Consider the following 6,000-nt stretch of genomic DNA (forward strand, 5'->3'; position numbering starts at 1 on the left):
CTGTTGTAGTTGCTTCAGGACTTGTAGTTATAGCAACAGTAGTGGAAGACTGAGGGTTAACTGTTGTTTGGCTTACTGTTGGAGACGTAGTTGTTTCTTGCAATAAAGTTGTTGTAGGTAATAGTGAAGTTGATGGTGAAGTTGTTACATCTGTTGTTAAACTTTCAGTTGTCACTGTGGTAGAAGTAAGAGGTGGCAAGCTTGTTTGGCCTGTTGTTGATGTTTCTGGAACAGAAGTTGTGGTTTCTCCATTTGTTGATAAAGTAGTAATTGTCGTTGGTGATTCAGTTGTAGAAACTGTTGCTTCTTGAACAGTGGTTGATACTATTGCTTCAGAGGTTGTTTCCAGTTTAGTTGATTGTGTAGCCTCTGAAGAAGTTAATGGCACCACGGTGGTTGTTGCTGAGCTAGTACTTGTTTCTGTTCCTGTTGTAGTTGCTTCAGGACTTGTAGTTATAGCAAGAGTAGTGGAAGACTGAGGGTTAATTGTTGTTTGGCTTATTGTTGGAGACGAAGTTGTTTCTTGCAACATACTTGTTGTAGGTAATAGTGAAGTTGATGGTGCAGTTGTTACATCTGTTGTTAAACTTTCAGTTGTCACTGTGGTAGAAGTAAGAGGTGGCAAGCTTGTTTGGCCTGTTGTTGATGTTTCTGGAACAGAAGTAGTGGTTTCTCCATTTGTTGATAAAGTAGTAATTGTCGTTGGTGATTCAGTTGAAGAAAATGTTGTTTCTTGAACAGTGGTTGATGCTGTTGCTTCAGAGGTTGTTTCCAGTTTAGTTGATTGTGTGGCTTGTGACGAAGTTAATGGCACCACGGTGGTTGTTGCTGAGCTAGTACTTGTTTCTGTTCCTGTTGTAGTTGCTTCAGGACTTGTAGTTATAGCAACAGTAGTGGAAGACTGAGGGTTAACTGTTGTTTGGCTTACTGTTGGAGACGTAGTTGTTTCTTGCAATAAAGTTGTTATAGGTAATAGTGAAGTTGATGGTGAAGTTGTTTCATCTGTTGTTAAACTTTCAGTTGTCACTATGGTAGAAGTAAGAGGTGGCAAGCTTATTTGGCCTGTTGTTGATGTTTCTGCAACAGAAGTTGTGGTTTCTCCATTTGTTGATAAAGTAGTAATTGTAGTTGGTGATTCAGTTGAAGAAAATGTTGTTTCTTGAACAGTGGTTGATGCTGTTGCTTCAGAGGTTGTTTCCAGTTTAGTTGATTGTGTAGCCTCTGAAGAAGTTAGTGGCACCACGGTTGTTGTTGCTGAGCTAGTGCTTGCTTCTGTTCCTGTTGTAGTTGCTTCAGGACTTGTAGTTATAGCAAGAGTAGTGGAAGACTGAGGGTTAACTGTTGTTTGGCTTATTGTTGGAGACAAAGTTGTTTCTTGCAATAAAGTTGTTGTAGGTAATAGTGAAGTTGATGGTGAAGTTGTTACATCTGTTGTTAAACTTTCCGTTGTCACTGTGGTAGAAGTAAGAGTTGGCAAGCTTGTTTGGCCTGTTGTTGATGTTTCTGGAACAGAAGTTGTGGTTTCTGCATTTGTTGATAAAGTAGTAATTGTCGTTGGTGATTCAGTTGTAGAAACTGTTGTTTCTTGAACAGTGGTTGATACTATTGCTTCAGAGGTTGTTTCCAGTTTAGTTGATTGTGTGGCTTGTGACGAAGTTAATGGCACCACGGTGGTTGTTGCTGAGCTAGTACTTGTTTCTGTTCCTGTTGTAGTTGCTTCAGGACTTGTAGTTATAGCAACAGTAGTGGAAGACTGAGGGTTAACTGTTGTTTGGCTTATTGTTATAGACGAAGTTGTTTCTTGCAATATAGTTGTTGTAGGTAATACTGAAGTTGATGTTGAAATTGTTACATCTGTTGTTAAACTTTCAGTTGTCACTGTGGTAGAAGTAAGAGGTGGCAAGCTTGTTTGGCCTGTTGCTGATGTTTCTGGAACAGAAGTTGTGGTTTCTCCATTTGTTGATAAAGTAGTAATTGTCGTTGGTGATTCAGTTGTAGAAACTGTTGTTTCTTGAACAGTGGTTGATACTATTGCTTCAGAGGTTGTTTCCAGTTTAGTTGATTGTGTAGCCTCTGAAGAAGTTAATGGCACCACAGTGGTTGTTGCTGAGCTAGTACTTGTTTCTGTTCCTGTTGTAGTTGCTTCAGGACTTGTAGTTATAGCAACAGTAGTGGAAGACTGAGGGTTAACTGTTGTTTGGCTTATTGTTAGAGACGAAGTTGTTTCTTGCAATATAGTTGTTGTAGGTAATACTGAAGTTGATGGTGAAGTTGTTACATCTGTTGTTAAACTTTCAGTTGTCACTGTGGTAGAAGTAAGAGGTGGCAAGCTTGTTTGACCTGTTGTTGATGTTTCTGGAACAGAAGTTGTGGTTTCTCCATTTGTTGATAAAGTAGTAATTGTCGTTGGTGATTCAGTTGTAGAAACTGTTGTTTCTTGAACAGTGGTTGTTACTATTGCTTCAGAGGTTGTTTCCAGTGTAGTTGATTGTGTAGCCTCTGAAGAAGTTACTGGCATCAAGGTGGTTGTTGCTGAGCTAGTACTTGTTTCTGTTCCTGTTGTAGTTGCTTCAGGACTTGTAGTTATAGCAACAGTAGTGGAAGACTGAGGGTTAACTGTTGTTTGGCTTACTGTTGGAGACGTAGTTGTTTCTTGCAATAAAGTTGTTGTAGGTAATAGTGAAGTTGATGGTGAAGTTGTTACATCTGTTGTTAAACTTTCAGTTGTCACTGTGGTAGAAGTAAGAGGTGGCAAGCTTGTTTGGCCTGTTATTGATGTTTCTGGAACAGAAGTTGTGGTTTCTCCATTTGTTGATAAAGTAGTAATTGTCGTTGGTGATTCAGTTGTAGAAACTGTTGTTTCTTGAACAGTGATTGATGCTGTTGCTTCAGAGGTTGTTTCCAGTTTAGTTGATTGTGTAGCCTCTGAAGAAGTTAGTGGCACCACGGTGGTTGTTGCTGAGCTAGTACTTGTTTCTGTTCCTGTTGTAGTTGCTTCAGGACTTGTAGTTATAGCAACAGTAGTGGAAGACTGAGGGTTAACTGTTGTTTGGCTTATTGTTGGAGACGAAGTTGTTTCTTGCAATATAGTTGTTGTAGGTAATACTGAAGTTGATGGTGAAGTTGTTACATCTGTTGTTAAACTTTCAGTTGTCACTGTGGTAGAAGTAAGAGGTGGCAAGCTTGTTTGACCTGTTGTTGATGTTTCTGGAACAGAAGTTGTAATTTCTCCATTTGTTGATAAAGTAGTAATTGTCGTTGGTGATTCAGTTGTAGAAACTGTTGTTTCTTGAACAGTGGTTGATACTATTGCTTCCGAGGTTGTTTCCAGTTTAGTTGATTGTGTGGCTTGTGACGAAGTTAATGGCACCACGGTGGTTGTTGCTGAGCTAGTACTTGTTTCTGTTCCTGTTGTAGTTGCTTCAGGACTTGTAGTTATAGCAACAGTAGTGGAAGACTGAGGGTTAACTGTTGTTTGGCTTACTGTTGGAGACGTAGTTGTTTCTTGCAATAAAGTTGTTGTAGGTAATAGTGAAGTTGATGGTGAAGTTGTTACATCTGTTGTTAAACTTTCAGTTGTCACTGTGGTAGAAGTAAGAGGTGGCAAGCTTGTTTGGCCTGTTGTTGATGTTTCTGGAACAGAAGTTGTGGTTTCTCCATTTGTTGATAAAGTAGTAATTGTCGTTGGTGATTCAGTTGAAGAAAATGTTGTTTCTTTAACAGTGGTTAATGCTGTTGCTTCAGAGGTTGTTTCCAGTTTAGTTGATTGTGTAGCCTCTGAAGAAGTTAGTGGCACCACGGTGGTTGTTGCTGAGCTAGTGCTTGTTTCTGTTCCTGTTGTAGTTGCTTCAGGACTTGTAGTTATAGCAAGAGTAGTGGAAGACTGAGGGTTAACTGTTGTTTGGCTTATTGTTGGAGACAAAGTTGTTTCTTGCAATAAAGTTGTTGTAGGTAATAGTGAAGTTGATGGTGAAGTTGTTACATCTGTTGTTAAACTTTCCGTTGTCACTGTGGTAGAAGTAAGAGGTGGCAAGCTTGTTTGGCCTGTTGTTGATGTTTCTGGAACAGAAGTTGTGGTTTCTCCATTTGTTGATAAAGTAGTAATTGTCGTTGGTGATTCAGTTGTAGAAACTGTTGTTTCTTGAACAGTCGTTGATACTATTGCTTCTGAGGTTGTTTCCAGTTTAGTTGATTGTGTAGCCTCTGAAGAAGTTAGTGGCACCACGGTGGTTGTTGCTGAGCTAGTACTTGTTTCTGTTCCTGTTGTAGTTGCTTCAGGACTTGTAGTTATAGCAACAGTAGTGGAAGACTGAGGGTTAACTGTTGTTTGGCTTATTGTTGGAGACGAAGTTGTTTCTTGCAATATAGTTGTTGTAGGTAATACTGAAGTTGATGGTGAAGTTGTTACATCTGTTGTTAAACTTTCAGTTGTCACTGTGGTAGAAGTAAGAGGTGGCAAGCTTGTTTGACCTGTTGTTGATGTTTCTGGAACAGAAGTTGTGGTTTCTCCATTTGTTGATAAAGTAGTAATTGTCGTTGGTGATTCAGTTGTAGAAACTGTTGTTTCTTGAACAGTGGTTGATACTATTGCTTCCGAGGTTGTTTCCAGTTTAGTTGATTGTGTGGCTTGTGATGAAGTTAGTGGCACCACGGTGGTTGTTGCTGAGCTAGTACTTGTTTCTGTTCCTGTTGTAGTTGCTTCAGGACTTGTAGTTATAGCAACAGTAGTGGAAGACTGAGGGTTAACTGTTGTTTGGCTTACTGTTGGAGACGTAGTTGTTTCTTGCAATAAAGTTGTTGTAGGTAATAGTGAAGTTGATGGTGAAGTTGTTACATCTGTTGTTAAACTTTCAGTTGTCACTGTGGTAGAAGTAAGAGGTGGCAAGCTTGTTTGGCCTGTTGTTGATGTTTCTGGAACAGAAGTTGTGGTTTCTCCATTTGTTGATAAAGTAGTAATTGTCGTTGGTGATTCAGTTGAAGAAAATGTTGTTTCTTGAACAGTGGTTGATGCTGTTGCTTCAGAGGTTGTTTCCAGTTTAGTTGATTGTGTAGCCTCTGAAGAAGTTAGTGGCACCACGGTGGTTGTTGCTGAGCTAGTGCTTGTTTCTGTTCCTGTTGTAGTTGCTTCAGGACTTGTAGTTATAGCAAGAGTAGTGGAAGACTGAGGGTTAACTGTTGTTTGGCTTATTGTTGGAGACAAAGTTGTTTCTTGCAATAAAGTTGTTGTAGGTAATAGTGAAGTTGATGGTGAAGTTGTTACATCTGTTGTTAAACTTTCAGTTGTCACTGTGGTAGAAGTAAGAGGTGGCAAGCTTGTTTGGCCTGTTGTTGATGTTTCTGGAACAGAAGTTGTGGTTTCTCCATTTGTTGATAAAGTAGTAATTGTCGTTGGTGATTCAGTTGTAGAAACTGTTGTATCTTGAACAGTGGTTGATGCTGTTGCTTCAGAGGTTGTTTCCAGTTTAGTTGATTGTGTAGCCTCTGAAGAAGTTAGTGGCACCACGGTGGTTGTTGCTGAGCTAGTGCTTGTTTCTGTTCCTGTTGTAGTTGCTTCAGGACTTGTAGTTATAGCAAGAGTAGTGGAAGACTGAGGGTTAACTGTTGTTTGGCTTATTGTTGGAGACAAAGTTGTTTCTTGCAATAAAGTTGTTGTAGGTAATAGTGAAGTTGATGGTGAAGTTGTTACATCTGTTGTTAAACTTTCCGTTGTCACTGTGGTAGAAGTAAGAGGTGGCAAGCTTGTTTGGCCTGTTGTTGATGTTTCTGGAACAGAAGTTGTGGTTTCTCCATTTGTTGATAAAGTAGTAATTGTCGTTGGTGATTCAGTTGTAGAAACTGTTGTTTCTTGAACAGTCGTTGATACTATTGCTTCTGAGGTTGTTTCCAGTTTAGTTGATTGTGTAGCCTCTGAAGAAGTTAATGGCACCACGGTGGTTGTTGCTGAACTAGTACTTGTTTCTGTTCCTGTTGTAGTTGCTTCAGGACTTGTAGTTATAGCAA

The sequence above is a fragment of the Ranitomeya variabilis genome, chromosome 1 (genome assembly GCF_051348905.1).
Source record: "Ranitomeya variabilis isolate aRanVar5 chromosome 1, aRanVar5.hap1, whole genome shotgun sequence".
Classification (NCBI taxonomy): domain Eukaryota; kingdom Metazoa; phylum Chordata; class Amphibia; order Anura; family Dendrobatidae; genus Ranitomeya; species Ranitomeya variabilis.